This window comes from Choloepus didactylus, chromosome 17 (genome assembly GCF_015220235.1).
Source record: "Choloepus didactylus isolate mChoDid1 chromosome 17, mChoDid1.pri, whole genome shotgun sequence".
NCBI lineage: Eukaryota > Metazoa > Chordata > Mammalia > Pilosa > Megalonychidae > Choloepus > Choloepus didactylus.
The window spans coordinates 35,040,116-35,063,576 of record NC_051323.1 but is presented as its reverse complement, the minus strand read 5'-3'; positions in this window follow the sequence as shown (position 1 = coordinate 35,063,576).

The following is a 23,461-nucleotide window of genomic DNA, read 5'->3' as shown; positions in this document are numbered from 1 at the left end:
GATGATGTAGAATTATTTTTCTGGAGCTTGAGCATGATTTCCCTGGCTATGTACAACATTTTATTGATGTAGATTTACTTTAATCTAGAAAAAAATACTTTAAAATTTTCTTTACACACATTTATTTGATGTCAACTATCAAGAAATATACTCTTAACATTTAGTAGGACATGGTTTAACAAGTACATGTACCATCTCCTTTTGGTTAGTTAAAATCTATAAAATCTTTCTATCGTTCTATTTCTTTTCATTTTGTTTTGGATGGGGGAATTAAATTCTGAAATATCAAAGTCAGATATTTAATGCTTGGTTCGTAGAATTGATGTATGGAAAGTGTGATGACTGTATTTCTATATTTCCATTATAGATTAGATTCATTTACTACAGAACCTCTTAAAAAATCATTCAGATTTTGTTATACCTAAGCTAGATATTTGCACTAAAGACTCCAAGAACACTGTGGAGTACTTAATAATTTTTAGCCTTGCAAAAAAATTTAACATGCTAATGGGTTTGCTTACCATTAATTTTGTTGCCACATAAAAGCCCTGTATGATAAATAGAATAAGTTGATTATGTTATTTACCTTGTTAGGAGAAAATAAAAGATAAAATTAAAAAATATAAAAATTAGCAGCACAATCACTCTGTGAGTTTGCCACTTTAAAAAAAAAAAGATGCAAAGTAAATCTAGGGTTTTACTGAAGGTTTGGATGGTAGCTTCAGTCTTACAGTGATTATTAATCTAGTGATCTTTTAAAGCATGCACAGGTAAGCCAGTCAGGCAATTTTCCTCAGATAGTTGAGTAATGCTGTTACTCACTGATCAAAGGTATTTCCCTCTCAGCAAATCTTAATTGTATGTTAACTATTTATCAGTTGATTTCATCAGTTACTTTTCAGTTAAAGAAAAATGTGAATTCCTCATGCATTAGTCATCCAGTTAAAAAGGCATTTTTTATTTCATACTGAAAGCTTCATTCCTCTAAGTGATTCTGTCACTGAAGTTATACTGCCTTTTAATTTCTGATTACTAGAAATTATAGTATTTAATTATTTAGAAATATTTATCTGGATTTCAAAATTTGGTTCCCAGAATAGATTTTTAAGGAAACAGTCCTTTAAAAATAATGCACCCTAATGTGTTTTTTAAAAAAATACTCATTCTGTATGTAAAGGAGAGCACAGAAAATTATCCATATGATTTAAATATTTAGAGCTTTTATCTGGATGACCGGGACCAAATCATTACTTAGATTGAATTATCCAGATAATGACCTTAATTCTTTCTCCTTATCTTGCTATAACCTACCTGTATTTGGGGAATAAATTAGCTGTTGCACAGGCAAACATGAGACTATGAAAGAATATAAAATATTAAGAATATTTTGTTAAATAATTTAAGTATAAATCTGATAATAGCATAGATTTTTCTTTTCATACCTGACAACTTGAAAATGTATGCAGTTCCCCCAAAAATAATTGAATTAATTCCCTTTTCTGTAACAATATACTGAGATATATTGTTTTAAGAGATCAAACCCCAACTATCTTTCTTTAAACACAGTATATCTATTTCTGTCACAATTTCAATGACACATTCAGTTCAATATCATCCCATGGTTGACATTATGAAATTACAGAATCATATAGTGCCACAAATCAGAGATGGATGGCTTGAAAAACTGGCTCATGTAGTGCTTTCCAAATTTAAGGGTGTGCTTAAACTACTCATTATTCCTTTTATGGCCCAAAATCTGTCTTTCCTAAGCCTCTGAAAGGTATATGACCCTGTGCCATTTCATTGAATTAAATTCCATAAAACCAACAAGTAAGCACCTCATTGTATGCCAGATTCTATGAATTTGATGCAGCCTTTGGCCTCAGAATGTCATAATCCAAAGAGGCAGACAAGAGCTGCGTAACTAATTTTAATTTATTTAGCAATTATTTTTATGCCACACACCTATGCGATTCACAAATACTGTATTAAGTAATTTAGTCCTCAAAATAACCCTGTGAGGTAAGGATTATCATTAAAGTTTTGCAGATCACTTTAAGTAAATTGCCCAAGCTTAAAAGGCTAGTAAATGGCAGAACTGGAATGTGGCGTCTGTGCTGTCTCCAGCGTCCAGCTTGTAGCCATTGTGCCAGCTGCCTTACAGTGTAGACCGAGTGAGAATGACCCTGAGAGATTATGTGGAGCAGCTCACTGTGAATTGAATTGAGACATAAGAGGCAAACATCATTTTCCCAGAAGACGCTTTCTCCTCCTTAGTGTAAACACTCGGAGGGATCATTCAGGAGAGTGGAAAACAGAGTGAAAACAATTCTAAAGGATAATTGTGATCACTATTGTTTTTTTAAAAAAGCATTTATTTCCAATACAGAAGTTGTTAATTTAGGTGAAGTGCTTTCTTATTGGCCACATTTAAAGCATATAGGTCCATGGTCAAATCCTGACTGCATGTGTATTGTGGCCATATTCAGTTAGAATCTTGCTAAAAATATTGAATACAACTGTACAACTGGGAATGATTACAGTCTTCATTTTGACAAGGCTCTACTGTGAAATAGAGCACAGATACAGTTAAAGGCACCCATCAATGTGACACATTATCCCTGTGTAGTTTAATTACCACATAAGAAGTAGCCTCAGTGCCTTTTACAAATTCTTAAACCTCTTTTTCATCTGTAAAATGGAAATTATATTCTGTACCTATCCATTGTCTACAGATGCTGAGAAAATTTAATGAGATAAGTTAAGACAATGGCTTATAAGCAGCCAATATACCTTCTCACAGCTGATTTCTAATACAGCTTTTGATAAAAGTATTTCACGTGGAAAAGTCTATTGCAAAGAATAAAAGGGAGTAAGACTTTAGGAGAACTGGATCAGAAACACAAATATTTGAAGGAAGGAAAAAAGCACAATTACAAAGAGTTCCAAGCTTACTACAGTACTTTTATTGTGCAAAAGAGCTGCAACTTTTACCTGGATATTGTGTCCATAAAATTTGTGATATATCTTTGGCCTTTGATGTTGAAAAATTTGGAGATGAAGTAGTTTTGACTACAGTAGATCAGGCTTATAGAAAATGTCCAAAGTTTCATTTATTTGGTTCAAAGTTTCACTTATTTGGAGACTGGAATTAGACATTGTGGCCCTGTTATTTTGGCGTTTATTTTTTCCTGACCTTGGAATGATGTTGCATGCATTTTCATAGTGGAAACTGGACAAAGCATAGGTTTTGCTTCCCCATACTGATGTGACTATACATGCACACACACACTGAAAACTTCCATCAGCATATTAACAGAAGATTATATTCCTGCACTAGAGTGGATTTCCTTTAAGAACTGTACTGACAGCTAATGAGATGGGAAGAAACTTTTAATCTTTCTCAATATTTGCTCATCATTCAGTGATGCATAGCAATCCCTAATGAGAAAAGCAAAACCAGATTTATCAACTGGAGTACTCAAGAATCAGAGGGCACAGACAAACTACATGATTTGAGGAGAGTTTAATAAAGGGACTATTTACAAGTATGTGGGCATGGCTAAAGGAAACCAACAAAGATAGCGCCATACCCCAGGGTGAGCAATACCGGGGAATTCTTTGCCTCCCTGAGCTGAAGGTGTTCATAAAAAGAACAGTATGGAAATCCAAGGAGAGTAGCTATTGTGGAGGCCCAGTGATGGGAGCCATGGCTTCTAGTAGACAGATACATCAACTCAAGTGACCCAGCAGGGAATGAGCCAGAAATAAATACCTCAAGCTCCTTCTCTTGCCCCCTTTTGATCTCATGCTGTTGCTCTCCATTGGCTAATTCAAGTCCTTTTCCTAGGTACAGAGCAGGGTGAATAACGTTGCAGAGCGGATCAGGTTAGTGCCAAATGTTCTGCACACTAGCCATATGTTTTCTATTGCTGGGTAACAAACTACCACAAACTTAGTGGTTTAAAACAGCATAAATTTACTGTCTCACAGTTCTGTAGGTCAGAAGTCAGGCTTGGCTGGATCCTCTGCTTAGGATCTCTCAAGGCTATAATCAAGGTGTAGACAAGGCTGCATTTTTGGAAGGAGACTCAAGGGAAGAATCAGGTTCCCTGCTGATTAAGATTGTGGGCAAAATTCAGTTCCTTGTAGTTGTAGGAATTTGCTTGACTGGTGACCTCCTTTATCTTCAAGCCAACAATAATGGGTAGACTACTTTTCATGCTTCAAATCCTTCATCATTTTCCATTCTGCCACATCTTTCTGACTCGAGCCAGAGAAAAGTTTTCTGTTTTTAATTGCTCATATATGATTTTATCAGGCCCACCCAGATAATCCAGAATGATATCCCTACTTTGAAGCCCATAATCTTAGTTATATCTGCAAAGGCCCTTTTGCTGTATAAAGTAATATATTCACAGTTTCCAGGAATTAGGGTGTAGGCATTATATATCCTTACTGAGCATCCCCTTACAAATCCTGGCTTATCTTGGACCTGGCTACAGAGAAAGTTCTGGACCTACTCTTCAAGCCATCCAAGTAGAAAGTGTGATTTCTCATCCAAGCCCATGAGACTTATGACTAGGAGAGATTGTTAGCATCCTCGTGACTCCAATGCCACTTCTTGAATATTTTTCTCCATATCTGCTCCTTTGAGGATCATATTACCCCATTGTACCAACCCTCTGCATTGCTGTTGTTGCTGCCATTTATTAATCTCCATCTCATAAATATTCTTATTTCCTTAGGTGTCTTTAATCTTCATATGTTGAGAGAGATGGTCCATTCAATGTCTTGGACTCTCCATACTTCTGTCTCATCTCCCATTCTCCTCATCCATGCTTAGGCCACTCATCCTGATAGCCACTTTCAACCAGGACCATATTAATAAAGCCTACCTTTGAAATCATGAATTTATTTCTTTAATTTCTATGGAAAACTTATAACCTTTTAGCTTCTGTTGTGGTTGTTGTTGGTAGTAGTATTATTATTTCCATCATGTAGGCTTCTGGCTCTGACCAGCAATCATCTATTTGTTTGGTTTGCCATTGCTATTAATTGCTGAAATCACCACCCTCAGCTGGGCTCACAATGTTGCTCTGATACCATCTTCTTTTTTTTTTAAGAAATTTTATTTTGAAATAAATTCAAACTCACAGGAACAGTTTCAAAAACAGTATAAGCCCCATACATAGAACTCCAGCATACCCCGACCCCCCCCTCCCCTGATACCCTGATCCACCACCTTTAACATCCTGTCACACCATCATTTCTTTCTTTCTCTCCCTCCCTATCTATCATCCATCATGTATTGCTCTGTCCTCTGAACATATGAGAGCAAGCTGCACACATCCTTGAACAAACAATATATTCATATATACCTTTCCCATGGACAAGAACATTCTTTTATGCAATCTCATTAAGCGCAGCTAAGAAGTTCAAGAAATTCAACATTGATACAAAGCTTACATTCTATATTTCCTTTTTTTTTTTCCTTATGTCTCATCTGTGTCCCTTTGAGCCTCCTCTCCTCCATCCTGAGATCCCATCCAGGATCATTCTTGGCATTTAATTGTCATCTATTTAGACTGTCTTTTTTTTTTTTTTTTTCAATTGTGGAAACATATGTACAGCCTAAATCTTCCCATTCCACCCCCTCCCTAGCATTCCATTAGTGGGATTAATCACATTTAGAATGTTGCAATGCTATCACCTTTCCACCATCCATTTCTAGAAGTTTCCCTTCACCCCAAACAGAAACCCTACACTCATTTCTTAACTCCCCATTGCTCCTTCCCCCACTTCTCATAACCCATGCTCTACTTTTCATCTCTATGGTCATATTCTCTGATAATTTGTGTTTACCATGGGGTTTAAATTTAACCTCTTAAATCTATAACAATCTTGTTTTTCCTTGATACCAACTTAACTTCGATAGGACACATAAACTATGTTCCTATACTCCCTTATTCCCCCACCTTTATGTAGTTCTTGTCAAAAATTACATATTTTACATTGAGTCCAAAACCACTGATTTATCATTACAGTTTATGTATTTTAGATCCTCTAGGAAGTAAATAGTGGAGTTACAAATCAAAAATACAGTAGTATTGTTATTTATATTTACCATGTGGTCTTTACTGGAAATCTTTATTTCTTCATGTAGTTTCAGTCAATTGTTTAGTGTCCCTTCCTTTCAGTCTGTTCAGCTCCCTTTAGTATTTCTTATAGGACTGATCTACTGGTGGTGAAGTCCCTCAGCTTTTGATTATCCAGGAATATTTTCATCTCTCCCTCATTTTTACCCTCCAGGTGTTTGTGATTTCTCCAAGACTCTGATGGTTATTGACTTCTGTTTGTCATTGTGGTCAGAGAATGTGCTTTGAACAAATTCATTTTTTTTTTTTTAATTTATTGAGGCTTGTTTTTATGTCCCAGCATATGGTCCATTCTGAAGAAAGATCCATGATCATTAGAGAAGAATGTGTGTCCCGGTGACCTGGGATGTAATGTTCTATATACGTCTGTTAAAATTCTCTATATCCCTCTCTCCTTTCTTTGTTTCTCTGTCAGTAGGGCTCCCTTTAGTATCTGAAGTAGGGCAGGTCTTTTATTGGCAAAATATCTCAGCATTTGTTTGTCTGTGAAGAATTTAAGCTCTCCCTCAAATCTGAAGGAGAGTTTTGCTGGATAAAGTATTCTTGGTTGGAAATTTTTCTCTCTCAGAATTTTAAATATGCCATGCCACTGCCTTCTCACCTCCATGGTGGCCACTGAGTAGTCACTACTTAGTCTTATGTTGTTTCCTTTGTATGTGGTGAATTGCTTTTCTCTTGCTGCTTTCAGAACTTGCTCCTTCTCTTTAGCATTTGACAGTCTGATCAGAATATGTCTTGGAGTGGGTTTATTTGGATTTATTCTATTTGGAGTTCACTGGGCATTTATGCTTTGTGTATTTATATTGTGTAGAAGGTTTTGGGAAGTTTTCCCCAAAAATTTCTTTGAATACTCTTTCTAGACCTTTACCCTTCTCTTCCCCTTCTGGGACACCAATGAGTCTTAAATTTGGATGTTTTATTTTATCTATCATATCCCTGAGATCCATTTCTATTTCATCGATTTTTTCCCCATTCTTTCTTTTGTTCTTTCATTTTCCATTCTGTGGTCCTCGAGGAGGCTGAGTTGTTGTTCAGCTTCCTCTAATCTTGTATTATGAGTATCCAGAGTCTTTTTAATTTGGCCTACAGTTTCTTTTATTTCCATAAGAGCTTCTATTTTTTTATTTACTCTTGCAATGCCTTCTTTATGCTCTTCTAGGGTCTTCTTTATGTCCTTTATATCCTGTGCCATGTTCTTCTTCATGTCCTTTATATCCTCTGCCATCCTCTTGTTGCCTACCTGTAGTTCTTTGATTAATTGTGCCAAGTACTGTGTGTCTTCTGATCTTTTGATTTGGATGTTTGGGTTTGGGTTCTCCATATCGTCTGGTTTTATCATATGCTTTAAGATTTTCTGTTGTTTTTGGCCTCTTGGCATTTGCTTTACTTGATCCCTAATTTGTCAGAACTGCAGCTTGGTTGCGTACACTTTCTCTGACTAACCAGGAGATGGCGTCCATGAGTCACCTATTCCCCTCAAGTCAGTTCTCCCCAACTTTGTCTTTGTGGTGTGTGGGGGTCTGACTCATGTGGGGTCCAATTGGTGCACTAAGTTTGGGTGTGTTGTTGGTGCTGTCCGCCCTGAATGTGGGCGTGTGTCTGGGTGTTAGGGAGGCAGGGAAGCTTTAATAATCAAACCTCCCAGGTGTTCCTGGAGATTTAAGGCTGATGCAGGAGCCTAAGCCTTCATTTCAGTCTTGCCACAGATTGTCTCTGCCGCTGACCCACAAGTCCTTGGTATTTGCGTAGGGTCCCTGGGATTTCCGAGCGGTTCCCCCTTTTCAGCCGTGCTCTTCCAGGACCTCTGCTGAGGGAAGGCTGTGCCATGTCACAAGTGCACGCCAGCCCACCAGGGAAGCCCTGGGTCACCAGGCCGTGCAGGGGCGCTCCCAGCCTGCTTCAAGGATGGTTGAATGGGATGCGTTACCTTCCCCCTTTTCACACAGCTCTGCTCTCCCAGCTCTGGGATAATCAGCCGTGGGTGCATTAAAGTCCACTGTCCATGGCCAATATTGTGGCATGTGTGCAGTGCTATGAGAAAGATTCCCCATCACACTGGGTTTCTTGGCATGGCTCTGGGCTGTGGGTCTGGCCCCAGAAGGAGTGTCCCCCACTCACTGGGGAGATGGCTGCAAGGGGCGTGGTTCCTTTTTCCTTTGGCTCCCCTCTGCTCCCCTGGTCTCGAGACAATCAGCAGCGGGTGTGGGAAGGGGTATCCTCCACGCGAGACACTGAGGCGTTAGCCCAGCCCGCTCCTGCTGTGTTTCACTGTGCAGCTCTGCCCGTCTTATCTGCAGCCGCTCTCGGGCTTTTTTTTTTTTTTTTTTTTTTTTTAAAGAACTAGTCCATCTCCAAATGCCAGCCCACCATTTCCCCACACCGCAGTGCGGCCACCAGACTTTCAACTGGCTCAGTCACTCATTTCAGAATGCAGGCTCCTAGTTTCACCAAATGCACGATCCCTGTGGATTTAGCAGACCTTGTCTGGCTGGTGCTACACTGGAAGTGGTGTTCTGGGTCACTTTCTGGTTTTTATCTAGTATTTTTCATGAAGGTGTTTTTTTGCTCTGTCTCACCTAGCTGCCATCTCAGGTTCTCCCTCTGATACCATCTTGTGTCTCCCTAGGCAGTATATGTTTTTATTTTCTTTTTCATTCTTCTTAACACCTCCTTATCTTCCACTTTGTTCTCACCAGATGACTTCTTTTACTATGTCTGTGAGAAAATAGATGCCACGAGATAGGGAGCCCTTAACTACTCCGCACTAAACCCATTAAACCAAACATCATTTGAATCAGTCATGTACTTCTTCCTGCTGAATGAAATCAGAGGTGTCTCTTTTCCTATCTAAGGCTGAATTTTGCCAGCTAGTTTATGTCATGTTGGTAGTGGTGGGAATATCTACCCCTTTAAAGTAATCAAATGCTTCAAACCTATGCTTTTATTATATTTTTTATTTTCAGAGAGGTGAATTTTAAACATTTGCTGGTTCACCCTTGCTTATCTTTTACAACTACGTTAAATGTTATTCCATTAAACATTTGAAAAACAGATCTCTCCAATCTTCAAAAATGAAAATAAAAATACTAACAAAAGCTCATGTTTTTTCAGCTATTTTCTCTTCTCTCCCTTCTGTAGTCAAAAGTCTAAAATAAGACATATGTGTAGTATACAGCACATTGAGGATGATGAATGCTTTCAAATCAGTATTCTTTGGGTCAGTGGGTTAGACATTTTCATATACTACTGATTGAAAATGTAAATTGGTGTAGTATGTCCTTAAAGCTTTTGGCAATCGGGATTAAAATTCTTAAAGATACATTTATTCTTTGATTTAGTAACAGCACTTTGAGGAATCTATCAGAAGGAAATGATACAGGTGGAGGCAAAGTTCAACTCACATTATTTTCAATAGGGTAATGTTGAAAACAGAGTACATGTCCAACAAAAGAGAAATGTAAATGAATAATGCTGCATCCATGCAATGTGTGAATATGCAGCCAGTGAGAATGGATTGGTCATAATTTAAGTACAAATTCTAGGGAACAAAAAATGACTTGAAGGAAATTTGCCACCATGTTAGAGAGAGGAAGGGTGAAACGCCCAAATGAGATAGGAGAATATCTAGTTTATCTGTTTGTTAAAAACACAGATTTACTCTAACAGTGCCAAGGGATATTATTATATTCAATGAATAAATGAATAGAGCTGGATTAACTGCCTCCTGAGTTTCCATTGGGTGAAAGTAGTGCAACTTGCAATGTATTAGGCAGGGGAATTAACCAAACTAAGATTTTTATTGAATTAATTTTTTCTTTTCTTTTAATGTTTCTATCAACTGGGTTGAGGAATCTCATGAATTTCAAGATATCCATTAGCAAAGTTTATATTAATATCAATATTTTTTCTAAGCACACTTAAACAATTAAGAATAAAATCTAATTAATTTGCCAGTTGGGTCATGATAAAGAAATGAGCTGCTTCTTGGTAACTCAATTTATTTATCTTAGCAATGGATTTATAATTACTTTTAAGTAACTATATTATTTGTTTTCATTAACTAAAATTGAACTTAAATACCCTATTAGCACTTTCTCCCTAGGAAATTCTCCAAAGATATGGAAGAGAAATGAGAGTGAACTTGGTGGAACTATCACAAATGCATGCCAAATGAATAATCATAATATAGTATTTTCAGATTACTCTGTTTACTGATGACAAACATGCTCATTAATTTATTATACTATTTGGAAAAGGATGACATATGGAAATACTAATTTGTTAGTTACTTCTTTTAACTTTTGAATAGTATCATTAAAATTACTTAGGAACTTGCTTCAAATATTGTCTAAGATGGTTCCAATATTTTTAATAGCTTAATGAGATAGAGAGGTAACTACTAATTTTCTCTTCAGAATACTAAGACTATTCCAACACTTAATAAATGAGTATCAATATTAGAGACAATCTTCTGCCTCTAACTTGAAGGCCTGTTTGCACTCATATATTCAGATAGTTTTCCCTTTAAAGCAGAAACCAACTTCAAAACAATGATAGCCTGGATGTATGTGGGGTTTATTGTGTATTTCAATTACCTTGAAACTAGGCATGCTCATTGAGACAGCTACCAACCAATTCCCCTCAACCATTCTTCCTTAGCATCAGAATGACAGTATTATTTAGTAAAGCAATGTATCCATTTGAAAACCATCATTTCTCATTCTCCATTGCAGTAGGGATATGGTGATGTGACAAAATTCTAGTAAATAACTATAAGCAGCAGTTGTTGTGTGGGAATTTAGAAACCAAGCATGGTGGGGTCAGAAATATTGAGGGAATCTGGGTCCCTGAGGAAGATGAGTACATCACACCAGTCCCGTTTTGTCCATATCTAGTTGATTTTTTGTGAGAAAGAAATAAACTATCTTATTTAAGTCATTGTTTTGCAACCTCTGTTGCTTGTACTTGAATGAAATTTCTAACATAAACACTCATATAATCTTCAGCCATTTCCCATTGTTACCAAATCTAATATCTAAAGGATGTGTCATTTAAATATTCGTAAGTCATTTATTTAGGTTATAGTAAATAAATAAATAAATAACACAGTCCAACTGGACAAAATGTGAAAAAAATTGAATTTGAACTGTGTAGTGAAAAGCATTTGCACAGTACTATCATTCTAGTAGTATCCCCCTGGTGCCCTCTCCCCACCAGCTTTTGGAGATCTGTTCCCATCTCATTCTAACATCTCCAGGTAGAAGGTACCATCATCTTAAGTGATCCTGTCTCCCTGATCCTTGATCCCCTCACCCAAAATGGTACAATTATAGCAACACTTTCTTCTGATTAGTTCAGGCAGTTTGCAACAAAGCCACAATGGGAATTCTGAATTCTTCCTAAAGTTTATTTTTACGGTATTTGTAACTAAGAGAAAAGCACCAGTATCTATCTAGAATTGAAGATTGAAAAACATGAGCTAAGGGTTGGTAGCAGCTGTGACCCTAATATTTCAAAGAAGACTGGTTTTGGAGAATGAGCAGGCAAAGAGCACGGAGCAGAGCCTAGAGAGGGACTTGCAGAGGAAGTCCAAGCAGCTTGTAAGTCCTGAGAACCAATTGTCCCTGAAGCCCTTTTGTTCCCAAAAATCCCTATTGACTAATTATTCTCATTTTCATTTCAAACATTTTGCAACCAAAAATTCTGACCCACAAGCAGACAAACTGACATATGATGTTTATTGAACTAATTAATTTGGTCTTGTGATATTTGAGTGTGGGACAAGCAAATTTATATACTTCTGATGTGAAAACTTCCAATAACATTTTATAAACAGTCTTTACTGGCTCAGTAAGACAAACTTGAACACAGGCAGACCTACAGATCCTGAAAATCTGAATAAGGGTATTTCAAGAATTTCAAGATTTCAAAATGTTTCTTATGCCTTGATATTGGAAAAACATCAGAACAGACATGCTTATTTGAAATTATCATATGAATGAAAAAATCACATTAGAATCCTTCACACTGTCAACAAAAGTATAATGTACATAAAATTATATACTAGGTTACAACAAATCAGTGCATTTTCTCAGGAAGAAAAAGCTGGGGATTATGAGGATTTTTTTTTTTTTTTCCTTAACAATCCCTGTTTCAGTCTTCTTTCTGAAACATAAAAATTTGGTATGAATAACATTGATTACATTTAAAACTTCAGAAAGTTATCTCTGTTCTTCCAGATTCTTTTTGCATCTGAGAACTAGAAGAAGAATGGCAACTCTTTTTTTATTTAAGTAATTCCTTAGAAGCATGATTAATTTAGATCCCATTTACCAGATTATTACACTGAAAAAAAAAAAAAAAAAAAAGGTAGGGTGGTGGTGTCAGATACCCCCATCCTATATTGCATATTTTTTTCTCTTAGACTGGCAAAAATGTAATTCTTTCTAATGAAGATATATTTTAACTGGTGTTTTGGTACAACATTCACCTAAGAGAACTGAACATTTTGAAGTTTTCAATATTTTGAGTGGTGATCAAAATATGTTTGGGATTTCCTCTTTTAATTTTTTGTTTATACCCTTTCTTACTTTCTTGTCCTCCATTTTATCCTAAAAAAAAAATAGAAACAACATATATATGTATACACACACACATACACATGCACAATGTAGAAACATAAAGTAAATCTAAATAAGAAAAAGTAGCAAAATATAAATGAGATTAAGCAAGTGCACTGCAACCAGACTGTTACCAGTTTACAATATCCATGTCATGAACTTTAAAGCATTTTGAAGGACCAGCCTGTGTTTTATGATAAATTCTCAAAAATTCAACACAAACAGGGAAACATGATCCATAGCCACATCTAGCTATTAAGCCTTGAAATGTAGCTAGTCTAAGTTGAGAAGTGCTAAGTGCAAAATACACTCTGAATTTCAAAGACTTATAAAGGAAAAAAAAGAATGTAAACTTTTATAATTTTTATGTGTTTCATGCTTAAATAATAATATTATATATATACTGGGTTAAATAAAATATATTATTAAAATTAATTTTACTTGTTTCTTTTTACTTTTCTTAGACTACTAGGACATTTAAAATTACATATATGACTTGCAATTGTAGCCCTCTTCATATTTCTGTTGGATAACACTGTTCTCAACAGTAAACAGTTTCATTACTCTACAAAAGAATATTTTTCTGAATACTAATAGTCCTCTTTTTGCATGGCTCTCATATTCATGGATTTCATTTATCATGATTTAGTTAAAAAATACTAGACCCCAATAACATGATTCAAATTTTAGTTACTATGGTACATTAACTGTCAGTTATTGCATAAAGTACACATTTCACTGTTAGCTCTTCATTCCCCAAATCATTCTGTAAATAATAGATGCACTTCATGATCAGTGACTAATCAGGATACTGCATTCCAAGTCTGTGAGTGATTGGTCACTTCACATCACAGACAGCAAAGCATGTCATTGTACTGTCTTGTCTCCCAGTGATAGCCCATGTGACGCTTTATTCAAATGAAAAGCCAGTTGGTCAAAGAAGATAAAAGTGCAGAGAATAAACAAACAAAAGGAATGGAGGAAGTGAAATTTGAATTTAATGTGTATGGAGTCATAGAAGAAATAGTAGAGTGTGGAAATGTTGACTCTGCGGTCAATCGAGAATTCTAGATATGCAGACAGAAGAACTTAGTGCAGGTGAAATGATTGACATAAATGAGGAGAATAGGTTGGACCAAAAGTTTGATGAGGAAGTGACGTTGTCAAAAACTTCACATTAATTGAACTCTCAGATTTTGTTGACATTGAAAGCACAATAGATAAAATGTGGGAAGGTGAGGCAAACTGAGGAAGGAGTATGACAGTTCTTCCCAGAATAGAAAAGATGCTTGCTCCATATCATAACTTATAGGGTAAGAAGGCAAGCACTGTTCAAAATACTTTTGATAGGGTTTTCACAAAGAAATAAACACCTTAATTCTCAGTGTGTCTAATGTTTCAAATTATAGTGAACTAAATAAATGTTAGTTTCACTATATTTTATTTTTCTATACATTTATAATTCACAGAAAGAGAACTTAAATGTTTTGACTCCAAATTTTTAAAGGCCACAGAACAATCACAAATTTTCCCATTGATTATTAAGATTGCACATTTCCATTTTGCACAATCATTTTTACCGTCCCACACAGTGAAGTCAAGTGAGGACTGCACTCAGATCACAGAGAAAATCTGTACTCAAATCACAGAGAAATTCTCCCCAAGATTTCTCAGAGAGGTTATTGCTTAATGCAATGAAACATATCTTCGTTCCTTACAGTAAATTCAGTGTCTAGATTTATTTGATCATTTCTTATAAGACTCACCAATAGTGGTCAGTGATATCAGGGCAGAGCACAAGTCAATAAGACGAGGGAGTTCTCTGATGGGCCATTGTGATGAGATCTAGCTCTCCGACCATTTATTTTAATGCGATAATAGGTTTAAGAATGGATATTGATTTTTAGGGTAAATTTTTATCGACATTGTTTCTTTCATCTGACCTTAAAAAGGTGAGTATCAGAGTTTCAGATTACATTGTTAGAGAAATACCAAAAGTAGGAATGTTCTTTGTTGTTAGTAAAGTACAAAGGACAAGATGGTTTAGCAATCAACAGATTGTTAAAATTGGACTGGCTATTAAAGCAGAGAGATATTGATGGATTTTAAATGTACAAATCTTCTGAGAAAAACTGACATTTTATTTCAGTTTTCTTTCTTGGTTTGATATGCTGAGCCAGCTATAATGAGACTTGGTGTCAATATCATTGCGTTTGTTTGTTTGTTTCCAAACCTGGGGAGCATCCTTTAGTATTGGTACAACAGACTACTTCATGAAGTACTTACTGGGTGCAATTTACCTCTTTTTTTTCCCATAGAAAATTATTTTATCACAGCATGTTATATCATACCTGGTTTCTGTTCATATAAATTCTTTCCCTTATCTTCCTTTATGTTGCCTATAGCAAGTTTTCTATTTTTAATACTTGGCATAGATTTTTTCATAGCCTCCTCACAAAGACAATGTGAGATAGGGTAGGTGTTATCTCCCTTTGACAAATGAAGAAAATGAAACCATAGGAAGTTGGATAACTTGCCAGAGTTTACACATATGCTTTAAAAGTATGCATTTCTCCTTGTCTCTGTGTGGTCAGAATTTCTCCTTATGTCTATTCATGGTCAGAATGTACCCAGGAGACTTCCAACTATTGGGAGCACAATTGACCAAGGGCCCAGCTGCTGCCTCTGAAACCCATCTCATGGGTGGAGGGGAGTTCTTGTGTGGGCTGTTTCCAGGCAATGACTGACCCCAGAAGGGACACTGAGGCAGTCCCATTGGTGGGAATCATGAGATTCCTCAAAATGGCTGACTTTGATTTGACGACTTCTTGATGCCGTGTTTAATCTTCCTTAGTCTGCCCACCAGTCTAGGACACTTTCACCCAACCTTCCTTCCCTCTCTCTAACTCTGGGTCAGGCTTACATGGTGGTCTTATGGTTTTCTCAGCTTTACCAGCTCAAGACCATTCTCTCTCCCACAGGCTGAATTTCAGGACAGGAAAGGCAGGCAGAAGACTTTCTGCTGATGATTGGAGTTCCTGAATCAGCAAATGTAGGTTTTACAGGAGGTCACATAGAATCTACTGCAATCCTTACATGTGTCATCTTCCCCCATCTAACTGCCCCTGCTGGAGGAAAATAATGGCTTCTTTTCCTCTTGCACTTTTTGAATTTCTTGATAGTTCCACTCATTGGTGTAATCTAAACTAGAAGCCTGCCAGCAAAGGGGCCTGGGAAATGAGGTCCAGTGCCTGCCATGCAGGGAACAGAGAGGATGAGGGTTTGGTGTTGAGGACTTACAATGGTATCTGGCACTGATAATTTAAAATGGTACATTCAAGGAAAAAGTGTTACTTAATGCAAAATTTTCTAATTTAGCCTTTTCTCTGAACCCAATCAATTTCTCCCATGCCATTTATATTATAGATTTTACCCTCTGGATTGACTCAGGTTCAGAACCCAGAATTTCTTAAAATATGATCAATTAAACTTCAGCATTTCTACTTCTGTTTCCCAGTTGTTTACCTTTCAATCATTCACATGAATTCTTTTCTAGTTTTTATATGCTTTGTAAGTGACTATTGTAATAAGAAGTAGGAGTAGGTGGTTAGAGAGAGCAGAAAGCATGTCTGCTGCTTTACCAATTTCAAGGGAAGCGGCCTTTATTTGTTTTTCTTGTCTTCCTATTTTTCTAACCTTTTGCTGGGGGTGTGAAATGGAGGTAATAAGTACTTGAATATTTAATTTTCAACTGATAGCTTAATTAACTTCTTCAGGGAAAAAAAATCAGTGTGGTCCTTACCTTTAAAGCCAAGATATTTTGCATTTTCTCTTTTCATCAAGTCCACAGCATGGCTTATTTAATTATTGAACATGTACCATCTTTAAGTCATTCATTATTCTAGACTCTGGGAATACAGTGGTGAATAAGACAAAAATGTTCCCTGCTCCTATGGAACTTGAATTTCTAGTGAAGGGATCCATCTATAAGTGGTTAAATCAAATAAATGAAAAAAAGAGATGATTTCAGACAGCAGTAAAATCTGTGAATAAATTAAAGAATAAAATGTGAATGGGAGAGTAATTGGGTGTGGGTGGGGAGCAGCTTTGTCAGGAATGCCCAGCTCATTAATTGCATTTGATTTGGAGCTAGAAGAAAAGATGTTTCCAACTATCTAGGGGCAGGCATTGTAGGCATAGGAAACAGCACAGGCAAACATGCTGATGCAAATGTCCTGAAGGAAACAATATGGCATGTCTAGGAGTATAAATGGCCCTTATGGCTGTATCATAAAGAAGCAAGAGTTAAGAAAGTTATAAATGATGAATTTTGAAAAGTAGAGCAGAACCTACAGGGTTCTGTAGCCAGGGTTGATTTTGCATTTTATTCTAAGTGCGATTAGACCCCATCATAGCATTAAAAAAAAAAAAAAAACTATATGATCTGATTTGCATTTTAAAATAAATAATAGGATTAAAATAAGTGAATCACATTTTCATCAAGCATCTATTTTATGCAATTGCTACATCTGAAAGTCATTAATTTGTCAGTATCCTCAAAGTAATATAATGAGCATTATATGAGTTTTAGTTGTATTATTTTTACTAATACATACAATACTCTTAACACATATATTATTGGACATCTGACAGATAATTTCTTTTCTGATTTCCAAAATATTATGTTAAACTTAAAACTCTATGACAAAAAAGAGACTTGAGTTGTTGCTTGTAAACTACTTAAATATTAAAGATTTATTGATTACTTGTCCTGGAAGTCTCAATAGAGATCCAGAAAGATGCAATTCCTGTATGAATAATATTGGTAAAGAAAAATTGCAAAGTGATAAGACGTAGAGAAAGGGGAAAATGTAATAGCATTGAAGGGAAGGGAGCAAGCATTATGTGAAGAAATGTATCAGATAACATTACAGAGTTCAGCACCGGAAATTACTTGTATTAGCTTGCTGGAGCATTCCCATAAGACAGAGGAATGGAAGCTTCGTTTTCCAACTCACAGTTCTCATAATGAAAGGGCCCCCCTCCCCGCAGCACGGACCCTAGCTGAGAGCATGAGGGCACACGGTCTTCCAAAGGGCTCTGTGCCTGTGATTAGAGCAAAGGATTAAGGGTCGTGAGCCTTGGTCTCTGTTCTCCACTCTGCATGGTGCTGCCTTGTGACCTCTAGCAGAACAATCCATCTTTCTGCACTTACATCCACTCAGCAACACAGTTCTTGTGATGAAAGTACTTCTTTTTAGCACATCATGCAGAGCAAATATTCAACACATAAAAAGTCTTGAGTTCCTCTGGAACTAAAGTAACAAATATTAAAATCAGAATATCATCCTTTTTCCCAGACTTGGTTTAAGAAGCATGGCTGGCGGGCAGAGATCTGTGATGCTGGACCATAGAAGCAGTTTCTGACTGAGCTGCATGAAATGCCCATTTAATGACTTTATTTTCAAACTACCTCTTCCTGTACTCCTTCAGAAATATGATTTAATTCATTCAATCAGTCAGAATTGTTGAATGTCTACTTTGTATAAGGCAATATGTTTTCAACCTTAGATGAGTAGCGTATGGACTACGTTAAAGTGTGAATGTGCTTGTGCGTGTGTGAGTGCTAGGGTATCTATTAGTGCAAGAGCACTAATTTTTACTTTTCCTCTTCTACAACGATGTCATAAAAAACAGATTAATTGTTGCATAATACAACTTCTTTTATGAGAAATAGTACGTAGCTTATAGAAATGGCATGTGGGTTTGGACAGAGAATAAAACTGTATTTGAGTAGTTTTATTTTCTTTTTAAAATCTTATATGGACCACTTAAGCTATCTTTCTTAGTATATTATTAAACATAAGTGCACATGTATTTTTTTTCCAATTGTGTACATGTCTCGTTCCATTAACATGACTATCCCATTGGACACCTACAAAAAAATAAAGGTGAATTACCATTGAGTCCCCTAGCATTCATATAACTAGGTAGAAATTCCAAACTATTAAAGCATTTTTTATTGAAAATATAACTTAAAATCCTTACACTGCTTATAGCCCCCAATAGCTGTATGATAATTTTGTTTTCTTTTATTACCACAAGTCATACTTTCATTAATCACTATTTAACCAGGAGTCTTTCCTATTTTTAAAATATAATCTCTCAGACTGGTTATTTGATTTCCTGTGTCAAACTTATTCTTCCTTTAAAATATAAATAATAATGCTTGTCATCAGCCTGTCTTAAGCCATGTAAAGTGTCTCCTTATAAGAAAGGATTAAGATTTCGCTTTACTCTTTGGATTATAAGCATTTGTAAAATTTTCCTTCTGTACCATACCCCAACCTGGCTTCTGACTCCCTTGTTTCTAACATAATTCCACTTGCTGAGTGTACCCATGGCTTCCCTGCCATGGAAATGGTTCCATCTTCATCTGGGGTTGCATAGTTGAGCCCACTCATAGGGAAGGCCTGGAGGAAGTCCTCTCAGTGGGATGGACACCTCTCTGTATCCTCTGATTACAATCACTCCCTTTGGGAAGAAGGGTCTATCTGTGCCCTCAAAAAAGATCTAACCCTTAAATGATTGGGATCATTGTTGACCCAGGTTCCAAGGTCAGCATTGGAGCCAGATGCTTATGACGTCCCCATGATCTCATCCTTCCCAGCATATTCCGATACATACTTTGGGCTTTACATGTGTCCACTGCTGGTTATCATCTTGGCATAAAATTTATATGTAAAATCTTATGGCCTGTTCCATCATCCAATATTTCCTTCAAGATAAACTCAAATACCTATATCTTAGGATCTTCTTCCTGTTTATCTAACATAAGAAAGATAGTTGGAATTTGTTTAAATAGTAAAACCTCTAAAATTAGCATGACTTACTACAGAAAGGAGGAGAAAATTTAGCATTCCACATATTTGGGAGCTAGCATTGGTTTTTAGCTCAAATTTTATCTCAAAAGACAAATCAGAGTGAGCTTGAAAGCAGCTCTCTTGGAGTGGTGATTAAAAGGCACAGTTCTCAGAGGGAAACATTGACAACTTTTTAATGATCTTAAAAGAAAGAATACCAAATTATTTCCACAAAAACTTAGGATTCTTATTTACACATAGCCTACATAGAAACAAGATTTCTAGAATTAATATATGTGTATGTGAAGCACAGAGATACAGTTAAAATAATTTTTTAATTATGTGTAAGAAAGTTTCAAACTTTAAATAACAAGCACTGTGGTTCTGTCATTAAAAGTACTGCAAAGCCAGAGTAGGAGAAAGACGTCTTTGATTTGGCCTGCATTTGTTTTATTTAAAATGTCCTGTGCCATTAAATTAAGTTCAAAGAACAAGCATAAGGTGTTAATGGAGGGCTGTTCGGGATGGCATAGTAAGTTCATGCTTTGATGTCTTCCAATACAAATTCAGAGCATCTTGGATAGAATACAAGAGACAATCAAAAAGACTAGATAGGCTCAAAAACAGGATAAACATATTCAGAGATCAGAAATGGAAAAGAAACCAAAGCAGTGAGAGACACTGATGCTGCATCCAGGGGGCAGGAGCTCTTCCCCATAGGTAACGGGGACTGACAGTGATTCAGGTCAGACCCAGCACAGGGCCAAGCTCTTTGCTTCCAGCTAGGATTGAGGTAGGTTTTCAAGTTGTCTAAAATAATAAAAATAATGAAATGAAGTATTGTTTTTCACATAAAGCCTGAATCTACTTAATGGCCACCCTCAGGCTCAGAGAATTGACTTATGATTTCTCCAATGAAATAATAGTTAAGGAGTTTTCAAATACCGGTATACAAATTGGGTATATGCAGGGAATCCTAGGGGCTGAATGTAGGCAACTATAAAGTTATTAGATACAAATAGGTTTAACATAGAGGAAATGAGGAAGGCAGGGGACAAAGAGAGGGAGAAAGTGAAAAGAGGGAAGAGAGAAAAAGACAGAGGGAGAGAGTTACTAAGTGCACAATAAAACCTTACTACTCAAAATGAACCTGCATATTAAAATACCAAAATAAATTCCTAAGTAAATAAATATCCAAAAATAAAAGTCAACAAAATCAACAAACATGAATTTTCTCCAATTTAATTGATTTTATTGGATGATTTTTTTTAATGTAACTATACTGAAGATGCTTACATATGAAGAAATAATCTCCAATTAAAATATGAAAGGTAATAATAATGGGATAATCATGAGAATTATCACAGTTGAAGAATGAATAAATTAGAAGATAATATTGAAGAAATAACACAAAATGCAAAAAATATACAGAAAATGAAAAGAGCAACTAAGAGATGTACTAATAATAGTTACTGGAGACAAAATTGAATAAATAGAAGAAAAGCAATATTTGAGCGATAGCATGAGGCATGAATAATATAAATATTTAAAATCTTACTGTGATATTTCAAGAAAATAAAATATATATGAACTTAATTTATGAACATGTATTTGTATTTAAGCATTTTAAACAATGAGTAAATCAAATTCAGCAATCTCTAAAAGCATAATACATTATGACTTCACATCACAAATGCAATGATCAACATCAGAAAATGTGTTGATGAAACACAAAATTACAATTTGACAACCCATAGAAATGTAAAACTGAATGATCAATATACATTCGAAAAATGCTCAATCCCATTAATAATAAGGGAAATACAAATTAAAAAACAAAACAAAACAAAAAACATTGGGTTGGCCAAAATAAAAGCATACACAAAGTTCAACAATAGAGAGAAATGGAAACTCATATATTTTTACTGAGACACGACTAAATCTTACAAACATAATGTTTAAGGGAAAGGAAGGTTAGAAGAGGAAATATATTGCATGATACAGTTTATTTGAAATTTGAAATCTTCAAATACAGCATAATTTATCATGTATAGATACTTTATTTTGCAAGAGTATAACAACATGCATGGGGGAAGCAGAGGAATGGGATCAGAGAAGCGGCTTTAATTGTTTCCATAACATTTTATTTCTTTAGAAATTATGAGAAGCAAGTGTGGCAAAATGTTAATATTAGATAAAACTCAATATTTCTTGTGTTGGCTTTGGTATCTTTCTGAATGGTTGAATTTATTTCATTTATTTTTAAGACCATGAATGCAAACTGTGGCAAAAATCAGCTTTTACTGAAAAGAGAATAAAACAAAATATGAAAAACAGATAAAGACAGGAATATCAGTTCTGACCAAGATGGAGGAGACCTTCCTCCTAGGTCCACCCTTTTACAACTAAGAATTCCTGGACATAATATCATAAATTGGCAGAGGAAGATTATGAAAGTTGGAAAGGACTCCTTAGGGAACTTGAGGCTTGACGGATGACACGGTCATGTGTTCCCTGGATTTTTTTTTATTGAATCCCATCTATCATGGATGCAGAAGTCTCCAATCCAAAACTGCCAACAGGAACAGACAAAAAACAAAACAAAACAAAAAAACTCAAGAAAAGTCTGTTTCGACTCAAAGGGCCAATAAAATGGTGACCTAACAACAGAAAACTTTTTTGGCAATTCCTACCCTACTCCAGCCAAAGACCAATATTAAAACTGGACACTTCCCATTTTACATGCAGTTGAATAAGTGAACACACTCACCCCACAGGAGCAGGCATAAGAGCTCTGATTTCCAGCTCAGCATTGTTGGTGGGGCCTAGAAGGGAGCTGATCTAAGAGATCTTGCTCAGTAGTAAAAGCTGCTTTGATTCCCAAACTAGACAAGTGTCAATGGAACCCAGTGGCAAGCTGAACCTCCATATGCCCCAGCAGCAAGGAGGAGGAACTAGGTGCCATGAGCAGAACTTGTTGGCATTCCTGTCTCTAACCATAACCCCAGTCAGAACAGCCAAGGGAGAACTTGAGCCTCCAGTCCCACCCAGAATCAATGAGGTGGAATGAGGTGGTGAGAGGAAGAGTATTAAACATTCTGCTTTCCCCAATCCCTGGTTTCAGTGGAGAGCTGAACCTCACATACACCTGGCAGCAACAATGAGCCAGGGATTGTTGGCAATCTGGTTCCCCTAACTTCTCTCCACTTTCATTAGCAGGGCCCATCAAAGGGCTGATCTTTAGACCTTTCACCCTACAACAACAAAGTGTTGTGATTCAGCCCTCCACTCCCCCCCTTTCTAGTTTCAGTGGGGCCTGGTGGGGAGTTGGATTTATAACAATGCTCAGAGATAATGAAGTGATATAAATTGGTGTCCTATTCTCACCAAAATGGTATCAGTAGGGCTAAGGGAGAGTATGAACTTCCATCTCACCCATGTGCCACAAGGTAGAATGAGTAAGATACAATAGAAAACAGCTCATCATACCAAGAACCATGATAATCATAACTTGAATGAGAAAAGGTAATAGATGACAACATCGGGAGTAATCAAGTATTGGAATTATCTGACAAGAACTTTAAAGCAGCATCATGAAGCACAATGCTTCAAAAATAAAATGTAAAATTGCTTGAAACAAATGAAAAAAATAGAAAATTCAACAAAAATAGAAATTATTAAAATATCTAAATGGAAACTATAGAATTAAAAAATATAATAACCTAAATAAAAAATTAACAGATGGGTTCAGTAGTAGAGTGGAGATAAAAGAGCATAGAATAAGTGAACTTAGAGACAGATCAATAGAATTTATGCAGTC